Raw genomic sequence first — 13,846 nt, 5'->3', positions numbered from 1 at the left:
CAAGTTGTCACATCCTGACTAATTGAAAAGACCAGAAAGTCCTAGCTATTGTTCTTGCTGTTTCCAATGAACTGTATGATCAGAGACTTTTTATACCAGTGCCCCATGTCAGTTTATTTTAACATATAAAACTGGAAAGAAGAGGAACAAAATCTGGGACTTTTCAAGCAGTCCGGGTGTGCCCATTATGTGATTCTTTAAAATGTAGTTTCCCTTTCCTTTGAGTTTCAAATTTCAGGTTTTCATAGCTTCACTTCAGTAGCTTGAGCTTGAGTCTAAATTCTATGGACTTTTCTAAACTGACTAAACTCAACTGACTCTTTGTTGTGTGCTTTAAAGTTGTTTCCGACGTGACCATAACACCATATTATTGCAATTTCTTGGCAAGATTTGTTCAGAGGTGGTTTGTCATTGCCTTCCCTTGAGGCTGAGAGCATGTAATATGCCCATGGTCACCTAGCGGGTTTCATGGCCAAACGGGGAATCGAACCCTGATCTTCAGAGGCATAGTCCAACATTCAAACCACTGCATCATGCTGGCTCTCCGCATCCAATTATCTACAGGTAAATTTAAAGAAAAATGCAGAATGCCTGCTTTCAAAAAGGCACTGGTGCAACCTTTTCATTCTGTAATCAAACTCTTTTTGCTTAGAATTCAAAGATATAGCCATGTTTGTCTGTAGAATCAGTATGTAGAGAGATCTTCTTGTGCTTAGAGTATTTGGGACAGTGTTTTTCCCTCTGAACCTTCATATAGGGAAGTTGATACTTGTCTGGACTCATTTCTTCTCTCTCCTTGTAGACACCATTTGTACTGCTTTTTTTCTAATCTTATCTTGTCTCCTTCCAAGTAGCAATTGTTGCTTCTTTCAGCAATGACAAATTGAGCTGTATAATGGCATATAATCCTCCCAAACACTTTCCCATGCTGTTCATCAGAAAGAAACTCAAAACACATCTGCATCCAAAAGAACATGGTCAAACATTCTGGACTAGATTTACACAAAGACAGCACTGGACTTTAGAATGACCGCTTACATTGAACAGAACCCAAGAAGGAGATCCACAACATAATTCAAAGTTGTGAGTTGAACTGTTTCATTTTGCTTTATTGTTGTGTTATGTTTTGCACATATTGTTTACTTGTCCTCAGAGGGGGTTTGCCATTGCCTTCCCCTGAGGCTGAGAGTCTGTGACTTGCCCAAGGTCACCCACTGAGTTTTCATGTCCCTGAGCTGGGAATCGAACCCTGATCTCCAGAGTCCTAGTCCCAGACTCAAAGTACTGCCAAGCTGGTTTTAGAGACAAGAAAATGGTTTATTTTCCTACTTACAAACATATGTGACTCACCTTCCCCCAGTGGGACAGAATGAGATTGAATCATCTATGGCCACCACTTACCTTCTGAGATCATCTTCATAATATGGGCAATCAGCAGTCTTTTGTCTGGCCTTAGAAAGCTTTGCCTCAGGCAACCTGATAAGTCTTCTTCTACAGATCTTAGAGTTGAAAGAGACTCCTCTAAGGGGTCATTTATACTCCAGGGACACAATTCTCTTACAGTATTCCCTGCAGCAAAATTTGGGGGTGGCCACTAGTTTTGATAGCTTTACAAAAGAAAACTATGGCCAAGACTGATAAATACAACTTTCATAAACAGGCATAATGTTTGAGCATTGAATTATGACTTGGGACCAGGATTCAAATCCTGTCTAAACCTGCTTTCTGTTGATTTCAGTGTAAATGGAAGAGCTTTGCCCCTTATTATGTCACAGAGACACCCAGTGTAGAATAGTGGTTTGACTCTGCAGACCAGGATTCAAATCCTGACTAAGTTATATAAACCCATTGGGTGTCCCTGAGCCAGTCACACTCTCTCAGGCTCAGAGGATGGCAGTGGCAAAAGCCCCTCTGAAGAACCTTGCCAAGAAAGCCCCATGATAGGCTTGCCATAGGGTCAACATAAGTCAGAAATGACTTGAAGATGCATGACAACAACACCTCTTAATACAAACTGTTCAGCAGCAAATAATAGGCATGTCCTTTCTTACTCTCCCTGCTCCCCATAAACTGGGCCTATATCCTGATAGCTTTAGAAAAGGATTGAAGGTGTAGGTAACTCAACAAACTCCAAATACTTTGGACTATAACTCCCGTCGTTCCAGAGCATTGTCCTATTGGCTATGACTTATGGAATTTGATGCTCCTCTTATCAGCTTTCTTCACTATCCAGCTTTCACAACCATATTTTGATGATTTTGACTTTGTTGGACAGTGACTCTGGAGTCCAGGTTTTGAACCCCCGCTTGGCCACAGAAACTCACTGGGTGGCCTTGGGCAAAGTCACAATCTCTCAGCCTCCGAGGATGGCAATGGTAAAGCTCCTCTGAAGAAACTTGTCAGAAAATGCCATGATAGCCTCAGGGCTGAGATAAGTTGGAAATGACATGATGGCACATAACAACAACAACTTCAATCATCTATCTTATTCCAGAGCTTGAAATATTTAATCATCAATCCTATTCCAGAGCTTGGAAACATTTGCTTTTTTACCATCTGTGTGTAATTCTCCAGAACTCATCAACCAGCATGGCCAAGAATTCTGGGAGTTACAGTCCAAAAGAGAGAAAGAGCGTGAGCAAGAGAGAGATTAATGTTTCCAAAATCTGCCCTGTTTAGACAGTGTACCTCTCTCTTTCTTCCTCTGTATTTTTCCCCCTCTAAGTCACTGGAGTTGTTTTGCTCATTTTACAACAGGTCAGTTTTATGACTGCAAAAGCATTTACTCATCCTTGAGAGATATGGCCTGCGTACAAGATGTGGCTGAACTCAGCCCAGAGCGAAAGTCAATAGTTCAGGAGTTAATTCACAAAAGGAAGGGAGGGTATTTAAAAGACACACATACACATGCACACATACCAAGGTCAGGATCTCATGACCTGCAGACGTCTGTAGTGTTATCAGGAAGACCTTGTAACAGATAGGTATGTAGGGCTGCATAGATACTGTTCAAGTTGCATTTTATGGCTTTTCTTCGAGGACTTGAGCAGAAGCTGGAAATGCATGTTGTTGGGAACTATAGTTTCAATCACCTATGTTAGCTGAGGGATACTGGGAGCTGTCAACTTGACAGCAGTAAAACTATAACAATAAAGTCCCAAGGAACTACCCTAAGCTCTACTTTTTTTAAACATCCATGTAATATTCAGTGATGCTACTCTGCACCTACAATTTTCATGCATTAGCAATGCAGAATTAGCTGTTGGAAGAAAGCATTTGGCTAGTCTCTATCATTCAGCCTAACCACCTTGTGGAATCATTGTGAAGATAAAATCATAGAGTCATAGAGTTGGAAGAGGCCACAAGGGCCATCCAGTCCAACCCTCTGCCATGCAGGAACTCTCAATCAAAGCATCCCTGACAGATGGCCATCCAGCCCCTGTTTAAAGACCTCTAAGGAGGGAGACTCCACCATAAATGGAGCAAAGATGACAGAGAAGCAGGTATACTTCCCTGAGATCTCTGGGGGGAAACAGGAGATATTCATTATTAGCTGATTAATTTCACTTTTTAAAATGTCAAAATAATGTTAGGGCATGGGGACTGTACTGCTACTCCCACTTAGAGACAAACCTCTGAAGCAATTAGATTTGCATTATGTGTTGTTTTCAGTTATTCCAATGGGCTGATCAACAAGATTCATGCTTGCGTGTAATAAAATGAATTCCTGCCCTGATTCCCAGGGTAGTTGTCATGCAAGCTGGGCATGGGATACACACTTCTTGCTGCAACAGGAAAGTACCAAAAGAGGCAAGGCAAAGTTTTGCTTGATCATGCCAGCCACGATGGTCTATGGTCATCACCTGATGTGTGCCATACCTATCTGCCCTAACAGATGAAAGAGTCCATGGTTTTGGCTGAGAAACCTAGTTCTTCGAACCAGTCTGTTGTCTCAGATCCAGAGCACAAAAAGATTACACCTTAGGACTACAGCTACCAGCATCTCCTAGTCACCCAAGTTGTCTGGGGGATTCTAGGGAAGTCCAAAAAGGACTTAACATTCAAGCAGGGGTGTGGAGTTGGTATGCCAAATCTTCAACCCTTATCTCCTCCATTTTTCTACTGCTTGACTCAGACTCCATCATAAATGGCAAACTTATATTAATTGATAATAGCAAATGTACTGTAGTAAAATGGTAGCACAACACATTTCATCACCATCACATGAATCAGAAACAAAGAAGTCTGTGGTACCTTAAATACTTGTGCCTAGAATCCCAAACTAACAGGGTATAAGAGAAATTGGACTGAAATAGTGATGAAAAGGGGATTGGAATTTAGTCAGTTTGCAACAATGAAAGCTTAAATTCCTGTAAATTAAAGCAAACAAGACACAGATGCAGCTAGTGATACAACAATTGTTTTAGTAGGCTGAGGCTGAGAGAGTGTGACTTGCCGGCTGAGCCAGGATTCAAATCCTGGTCTCCTGAGTCACTCACTCAAACCATTACACCATGCTGGCTTTCATTCCAAAATGTCTAGGGCACCAGTTCTCTACCTTTTTTCCTTCAGGTGTTTGGGACTTCAGCTCCTAGAATACCTGATCATTGGCCAAGTTGGCTGGAGCTTTTGGAAGGTCAAATACAAAACCCCTGAAAGCCCAACGGCGAAGAACCACTGGTCTAGGACCTCTTAGAATTCTAGGATGACATCTTAATCAAGTTGGGGTGGAAACTGAACAGCCTGCCAGATGCTGTTAGATTGCAACTCCCAGCAGTCCTAGGCAGGATAGCCAATAATGAGGAATGCTGGAGGTTGCAGTTCAACATCAGGTGAACCACATAGTTCCCATTCTTGCCTTACAGAAATTTTTCTATGTAAGTAAAAAAAACAAAAAACTCCACACGTGTACATACATGTGCATTACTGGTTGGAATGAATGTCAGTTCTCCAGAAAAGAAAAGAAAAGAAAAGAAAAGAAAAGAAAAGAAAAGAGCAAAAAGAAAACCTTTCTGCTTTCCACTTGTGTATTATATATTGCAAGTGCCACATTGTAAGCCTCCTCTGGTTATGAGTAATATCCATATTTGAACATCTGGGATTCATAACCTCTTGCTGACAGTTAAATCCCATAAAAAGTTGTGGCGAATGCTACGGATGCGAGAAGCCTAGTTTAATGGCCTGCACAACAAAGGAAATCAGCTTTTCCTCCTCCTGCTGTATGAGGCAAAAGACTTTAAGTGGAAAATTGGTGGAAGTGGTTTCTAGCAGGGTTATGATTCTTATGACAGGAAAAACCTACCTTTCCCCCATGGAGCAAAAGGCAGGATAACATAACCTCCAGCTGTCCCAATTTTGCAGGGACAGTCCCAGTTAATCCTCTGTTGCCCACTTTTTCAGCTGATTTTAAAATGTCCTAGTTTGTCTTTTCACTTCCCACTGTCCCCCTTTTGTCCTCTGCTTACTTCCATTGCTGCAAATTGAGTTTGAAGTGCAAAATTAGTTTGCACTCAGCTCACTCAGCAGAGAGAGAAGAGGGTGCAGGTACTTGCTCTTCCCAGTAGGCTCAGGCAAAAGCAAACTGCTGCAGCACCGCCTAGCTTAAGTTTGTCATTCTTCCTCATTAATAACTTCTGCTGTCTTGACCTCAGTCTGATGTAATCTGGTTACACATGTCCCAGTTTTTATCTGTGAAATGTTGGAGAGTATGAGACAAAAAGTATTCCCAGGAGGTCTCCCAGAGAGTGGTCACTGGCCCGACCAAAACCAGCCTAACCCTCAGTAACGTTGGCATATCCAGTGCCATGCCATTGTTGAGATTAATAATTTTCTGTGTATTACCTGGAAATATTCCCCTGCTCCTCCTTAGCCTGTGTGTAAACAGAGCTTGCCAATTTTACTTTTTGGAGAACTCTCAGAACCCTTACTGGCTAATCTGGTTGTAGCCCCCAAAATGATGATTTCCAAGCTCTCCTAAATGACAATGGAATGAAATAAAGCCATTATGATCCTATATGTTACCTTAATTATTTGCCCCAGGGTCAAACCTATCAGGAAGCCAGGTGAGGTGACCAATTCAGGTATCAAATGTTGTTGTTTTGTGTGCCTTTAAGTCATTTTCTGACATATGGTGACCCTAAAGTGAACTCATCATGGGGCTTTCTTATGTAGAGAAATCTTGTGGCACCTTTGAGACTAACTGAAAGAAAGAAGTTGGCAGCATGAGCTCTCATAGACTTAAGTATATTTTCTCAGATGCATTTGATGCAAATGCATTTGCTACTTCCTCAAATGCATTTCCTGTTGGGTAGATTTTTGACTAGGAATTGTAGTTCATTGTAGCACCAGAGCTCTCTGATCGAGAAGGTGAAATGTTGCACAAAAATAGATATCCCAAAATTTCCATAGCATTGAGCCCCAGCAGTTAAAGAAAGTGGAGTCAAACTGGATTATTTCTGAAGTGCAGCTGAAGCTCTTGACTTCTTTTCAGCATGGAGGCAGAGTTAGGGAAAGCCTTCTTTAAAATTATAACATTCAGAATCCACTGGAGGCTATACTGTTTGGGGGATTCTAAGGATTGATCTCAAGAAAAGCGAGTTAATTTTCCAAGTTCTGGAAGTTAACATGTGGAAAGTAAGTATTGATTAGCCTTGAATTTGTCTGATCCTGCAAAACCAGTTAGACTAGACCAAGAGACTAGGGCAGTACACAACTGTTTCCAAGCCTCTTGAGGAGTTTTCCTCTGCAGGTGGCGTGCCAGCGCTTGGCGATGCCTCTGGGCAAAGTGAACAGCAGTCTCATCAAATACAAGAGCGGGCAGGGCTCTCATACCACCTTCTGTTGTGCCCCCCAGATCAGGCCATCTGTAAACATGGAAACTTTGCAATACCCTGGTGTTATTTCGTTCCTCGGTAATCTTCCGTCATTGAATGACGTGCAACAACACAGCATCTGCCAGTTTAGTAAGCGGGCAAAAGCTGCCAGTCTATCCGTAGGTTTGAGAGAAGCGGAAAGAGCGTGTTCAGTTTTTGACTGGGAGAGACGATAAAACTATAAAATAGGTGCAAGTGACTCTAAGGCAGAGCATTGCCAGGCTTCTAGTGGGGAAAGAAAAAAACAAAACAAAACAAGCCACAACAACACTGAATGTTTTTTTTTAATTCACATTTAATATATTATGAATAAGAAGACTAGTGAATTATATACGGTTTGAATGTTATGAACTGTTTCTGTTCTCCAAGGGCAATTTCCTCACATCCTGGAATCTTCACATCTACAAATTCTTAGCATTTGCTCTATACTTGACGTGTGTGTGTGTGTGTGTGTGTGTGTACATCTAAAGGCACTTGTTGGAGATGCACAATTTCCATAGTAGTTGGTGGCTCCCACACCAGTGGGGCAATGAATCCATTCCAGGATTTAATCTAAAATTTAAAGGAGTTCCCCAAAGAGTCTCACACCTGTTTAGACAGATGGGATTCAAGGACCTGGGTAGTTCCTTCCAAGTCCTGGAGCGGATTCACAGCCCTATTGACATGGGAGCCATGACCCACCCCAAATTATATGCCCATTTGTGTTGCTGGGCTTCCATTTGGGATGATTTGTGCTGCCACTGTAATCTGTGAATAAACATACAAAGAGAGCCAGGATAGTTAGTCGTCTGAATTTTGAGTCTAAAGATGTGGAGAAATAATGTAGTTCGGCACCACATTTCTTTTTTTCAGGGATTTATAACCCACCTTTCTCCCAAAATGAGACTGAAAGCAACATTAAGTGCAGTAGCATCATCCTATGGAATATTGGGATGTGTCTTTAGGTCTTTAGGTTTCGCTGCTAAAGAGTGCAGGTGCTTCACAAAACTACAAATCCCAGGTTTCCATAGGATGGAGTCATGGCAGTTAAAATGGTTTGAACTACATTATTTCTACAGTGTAGATGCACCCTAGCACTCCAGGGGACCAGGGTTTAAATCCTCACTCAGCCATGGAAGCTGTAGCAGAAAAAGGTGATGGGATCCTGAAGTCATAGGATGGACTGAGCCAGTGCTGACCACATGTGTGTGTGGTGGTGAGGAGGAGACCAAGGTCTGGCCAGCCATAGAAACCCACTGGTTTATCTTGGGAAAGTCACACTATCTCAGCCTTAGAGGAAGGCAATGATGAACCTCTTCTCAATAAATCATAGCAAGAAACCTCTAGGAGAGGGTCGCCATAGGTTGGAGATTAGATTTCTTTAGAAATCATTGCCTTCCCCTGAGGTTGAGAGTGTGTGACTTGCCCAAGGTCACCCAGTGGGGTTCATGGCCAAGCAGGGAATTCCTAATCCAACACTCAAATGACAGTGCCACACTGGCTGAGAAAAAATGAAATAACAAATAATTGATCACACTATACATTGCATCTGCTACATGAAGTCATTCAGTCTCACCTTGCCAAATGATAGAACCGGGCCCATTGCTATCACTTGAGCAAGTCACACACTCACAGCCTCAAGGGAAGGCAATGGCAAACCGCCTCTAAAGAGATCTTGCAAAAAATAGGGCCACCACATGTCGGACAGGATTTGAAGGCACACAACAACAACAACAACAACAACAAATGGCAAGATTCATCCCCCCAAAGAATCCAAACAGCATTAGTGGAGATCAGGGATGGATAAGAGGGAAATTTAACCCTCTTTTCCCCTTTTCCGAGGAAAATCCCTTCTACTGAAACTGCTATTTGCACTGAGATAAAATGCCTCATTATACAAACACCAGCTTTGGAGGAGAGATTTCCTCAGAGCCATGCACTGTAGGGGAGAAAAGGATTACTCTTTCCATACCTGCTCTAATCCTTTTATTTCTCAATACCTCAATACCTCCCAGCCCTGTCTTCAGGCAATCTGCATTAAATGCATCGTTGCAATTTCACCTCAAATATCATTTGGCCCTAAGAGTTTGCAAGATCTGCTGCAGCAAATTTTGATCCTGGCGTGTTAGCAAACAAGAAAATCAAGGCTGCAATCCTAAATATGTATTACTGACCGAAGCCATTCTGAACAGAAGCAGGTTCTTCCGAGTGAGTAAAGACGTATAGAATTGGCAACAGGAAATGTGAACTTGTCATCGCTTGGGTTTTGCACTTCCTTCCGAGACGCCAAAAATGACTTGGATGGAGGCTTTGGTAACACATAAGTGTTATGGGCGAATTTCTCAATGACTGCGACATTAAAAACCATATCATATGATCTGTATAGCTGTTGGTCACTCTATAATAAAATGTATAATTTAGGATCGCTTAGCACGAACATGTTAGACTTATTCAAATAGGTATAAATAGAAATGGTCAAAGAAATGAATTGGCATATTGAAAAATGGTTATTTATAGGTAGAATATACAATTAATAGACTTATAAAATTCTATCATGAAGAATCTTTAGGTGATACGGAAAACTACAACAAAACCAAGAAGGAAGTAATTTCGCTACATACATTGAATGTGTTCTTTGTTAAAAGTGAATGCAAATGTTGATAATGATTGAAACAAGCAAATAAATTAATGTAGTGATAGCAGATTATACTGTATTTTCTTTGCTTGATATTTCTTGTTGATTTGTTTTGTTGTTTTTTTAAAGATGTAACGGAAAAATTTAAGGCAGTGGTTCCCAAACTCTGGTCCTTCAGGTGTTTTGGACTTCAGCTCCCAGAAGCCTCAGCCCTCTTAGCTAATGGTCTGGGACTTTAGGAGTTGAAGTCCAAAAAACCCTGGAAGGCTGGAGCTTGGGAACCACTGATTTAAGGCATGCACTTAAGAAGTGTGATCTAGTAGGTTGAATAAAAATTATAATAAAAAAATTAAAAATGAAATGCATATACTTTGTTTCTCTAGATCTTTTCCTTTTTTTAAAAAAAAGAGATTGTTGGGGGTCTGAAGAAGGATCCAGGGGCAAGAATGGTCCAAAATAGTCTTTAAATTTCAAATTGTGCCCTTCGAGGGTCAACATTGCTCCTCCGCTGACTCACTCTGCCAGTATGCCGTATCTAGAATAAATATCCAAATTATCATTCATGCCCATCTCAGCAGAAGAACTGGCTCCATTTTGAAACAGCTGCAAATTATTCATTCTCTCCAACCTTCTTTTTCTGTTTGCTGAGTCATCCTACCACTGTATTCTTACTCAGATCTGTATTCTTACTCAGCAATTCCAAGTGAAGTGTCTTCCTCGCCCAGAGCCCCTTTTCTGATTTATGGCAACCCTAAGGAGAACCTTTCCTGGGTTCTCCTTGGGAAGATTTCTTTAGAGGAGGTGTGCCATTTCCTTCCCCAAAGGCTGAGAGCATGTGACTTGTCCAAGGTCACCAATGGCTTTTATGGCTGAGCTGGGTATTGAATGCTGGGTCTCCAGGGTGGCGGTCCGACACTCAAACCACTATGCCATGCATAGGACTATGCTAAATCTCTTCCCTTTTCTTCTTCTTGGGCTGCATCTGCATTGCAGAAATTATGCAGTTTGACCCCGCTTTAACTGCCATGGCTCAAAAGCTATGGAATTCTTGATGTTTGTGAGATGTGTAGCCTCCTTGGTCAGAGAGCTCTGGTGCCACAGCAAACTACAAATCCCAGGATTCCATAGCATGGCGTCATGGCAGTTAATGTGGTGTCAAACTGGGCTATTTCTGCAGTGCAGATGCAGCCTTGGTCAGTGGGTTACATGAAAAGTGTATATAGCAATGAGCCATTTCCTTGACAAGGCTTGTACGCTTCCTGATGCAAACTTTAGCATGTGCATCTCTTTTACACACATCATCCCGGCTTTGCTGGGCATTGCACTCTCTCTAATTCTGTTCTCACTTTTAAAACCCCAATTTTCCTTTCTTCCCTCCCCTTATTTCTTCATCTCCCCTTCCTTTCAAGATCCCCAGCTTCCTGTCACTCTGAATCAGGGCTTCAGGAGCTGCTTTACTGCTTCCGGAGAAATTCGGCAGAAAACTTTGCAGCTCACTGGTGTGTTTTTGCAAGAAATGGGGTTGCTCCTTCTCATGTCAAGCGACACGGGAAGGAGTGGGGAGAAGACGCCTTTGCTCAGGTCAGAAGGTTTGCCGGATCTTCTGTTTCCATAAACTTTTGTATATATAAGGCTGTTATTTCGTAACGCAGCTTGACCAACCCAGAGCTAGCTTCTTAGTCATTTCTAAGGCAGATGACGATGTCATGGCGTATCACAGACTCCCGAGGAAGTTTGAACTGGAAAATTAAGTGGTATATTCATCAGGGCTAAGAAGAACATCTCTTGCAAGCAATGCAGTAATGCAGTGGTAGATTCTGACGTTCAGGCCCTCTTCCTGAGAGCCAAAAAGAGTTTTTATATATATATATATATATATATATATATATACACACACATATGAATGTAGCTACGCTGATACATACTAACAAACCAGTCTTAGCCCTTTTCATCATGATCAGGTGTTGGGAGGTTAATGGATCTTAATCACACGCTCAAAACCAGACATAGCCACTCCTCAACTACTTTGCCTTATAACAGGGGTTTGTTGTTATTGTTGTGTGCCTTCAAGTTGTTTCCAGCTTATGGGGACCCTAGAGCAAATCTATCATAGTTTTTTCTTGGAAAGATTTGTTCAGAGGAGGTTTGCCATTGCAAAAGAACTGTTTGATTCTCAGGCAGCATCTGCACTGCAGAAATAATACAATTGCTTTAACTGCCATGGCCCAATCCTATGGAATCCTGGGATTTGTCGTCTGTTGTGGTATTCAGCCTTCAAGTTGTTTCTGGCTTATGGCAAACCTAAAGCGAACCTATGATGGGGTTTTCTTGGCAAGGTTTGCCCTTGCCTCTGAAGCTGAGACCGTGTGACTTGCCTAAGGACACCTAGTGGGTCTCATGGCCGAGCTGGGAATCAAACCCTGGTCTCCAGAGCTGTAGTCCAAACACTCAAACCATTACTGTCACCAAACTACAAACCCCAGGATTGCATAGCATTGAAACCATGGCAGTGCCAGACTGCATTCTTTCTGCCATGCAGATGCAGCCTGAGAATCATACAGTCCCTGCATTCCAACCACCGCCCATCTATCCATGTAACCACACTTGCTCCGGTCCACCCTTCCCATCTGCGGTCATGCTGCTCTTTTCAGGAGTCAGCCGACAGAACCTGCCAAGGTGTGCTAAGCTATAATTTAGTTCAGCCTCATACATGTGTACCTTTTTTCCTTTTTCTCTTTTTGCAGAAGAGCACCCAGCAAACAAAGCATGTCTTTGTTTTGCACTGTCCCTGAGTAAGATCATAATCAAAATAGATCAAGCTGAAGACATAATAATTTTAGTACAATTTAAAAGTGCCTTCCTTCTCTTTCTTCCCATGACCTTTTTTAAGGCAATCAATTAAGCTCCCGTTTACAGTTAAGCTATTATTATTATTATTATTATTATTATTATGCTTTATCTATATAACGCTGTAGATTTGCAGAGCGCTGTACATACAACAATATGTCGACTTATCCAGGCTGCAAGAAAGCAAGTGTCTTTTTTCCCTTCTGTTGTTGTTGTGCACCTTCAAGTTGTTTCTGACTTATGGCGACTTATGGAGTGATATCAGGGACAGAAATACCCAGGTAAACTAAATATACAATGTAAAATGTTGAAAAGAGATATAGTTAAGATTCCAGTCTTTTATCTATTGACCTGGGAATAAGCCCTACCGAACTTGTCAGACTAGTTTCTGTTCCAATCTGAACTGAAGTAGCTTTTGTAATACACCCTGCTAATATACACATTCTTTGGTGTATATGCGTAAGTATGCATGCTTTTGTTTTGTGCGCTTTCCTAGGATTTTTGCTCATCTAAAAAAATTGCTATTCTTCAAATGAAACATTTGGATCCTAAATCATTTCTTTTTCAATGTGAAAATATTTTATTCATTTTCAAAACATTAAAATACAACTATAGCAAACACCACACACAAAAAACAAGTACAAAAACGACAACGTATATGACAAAAATAATGACACCAAAAATGCACTTCATTCCAACAATAACTACTGATAAATTAACACCCCCCCTTTATTTTCAGCCCCCTATAAAAAAAGACTTTCCCTCCAATTGTCTCTATTATATTCCTTATCAAATACACTCCTAACATAAACTACAAATACATTAAGTCTAAATAATCCAAAAAATCTATTATCTAATATTTCTCTTTGTATTAATTCTAACTACGTCCTTAATGCTCAGAAGTGAAATCCTAATAGCATTGTGTTTCCTCTTTAACATTTTATATATTCCATAAATGGACCCGGTTTCCAAGTAGCCCTTCAATGAATTGTTTTGAATTAAGTTAGTTAATTTGTCCATTTCTGATATCTCCGTGAAGTTTTTGCACCCATTCCATCAAATTTGGCAATCTCTCACTTTTCCAATATCTTGCATATACCACCCTAGCTGCTGTAACAATAGTATATCTAATTAAATTACAGCATTTCCTTTGGTTATTTGTATCCTAAATTATTTCTGCTCAGTGTTACAGCCAGCTATCTATCTGCTGTGTGTTGCATTAATTTCTATTCCATCTTCTAGGGCTGCCCCATGCAGAGTGCACTGTAGTAGTCTAGTTGGAAATAGTAGCTCTGCGCTGCTCTTAAAATCTGTGTTGGTACACTGTGACTAACCGTACTTGCTTTCTTTCACTGCTGAACTTCACAACGAACCAAGACACAACTAGTTTGATAATTCACTGTAAGGGCAATTTAACTGCAGAGCAATTCTATAATGTTTACTCAAAGGAAATATGTACTGTATATGTGGCTACAACGTACCAGCTGACCTATGATGATTCCATGAATTTCAT

General features: G+C 41.1%; 1 protein-coding gene across 1 annotated transcript in view; it reads left to right on the top strand.

Moving 5' to 3' along the window:
* Positions 1–939: 939 nt before the first annotated feature.
* CSRNP1 (cysteine and serine rich nuclear protein 1) overlaps positions 940–13,846 on the top strand; it is a 72,303-nt gene continuing 59,396 nt past the window's right edge. The window contains exon 1 of the mRNA XM_089533663.1: positions 940–1,083. The gene's annotated coding sequence lies outside the window, so the exon portion shown is untranslated. The remainder of the gene's footprint in view (positions 1,084–13,846) is intronic.

This window comes from Sceloporus occidentalis, unplaced genomic scaffold, assembly GCF_023333645.1.
Source record: "Sceloporus occidentalis isolate IW3139 unplaced genomic scaffold, rSceOcc1.0.p SCAF_7, whole genome shotgun sequence".
Lineage (NCBI taxonomy): Eukaryota > Metazoa > Chordata > Lepidosauria > Squamata > Phrynosomatidae > Sceloporus > Sceloporus occidentalis.
Note: the sequence above shows the minus strand (reverse complement) of the source record. Positions and strands in the feature narration are given on the sequence as shown.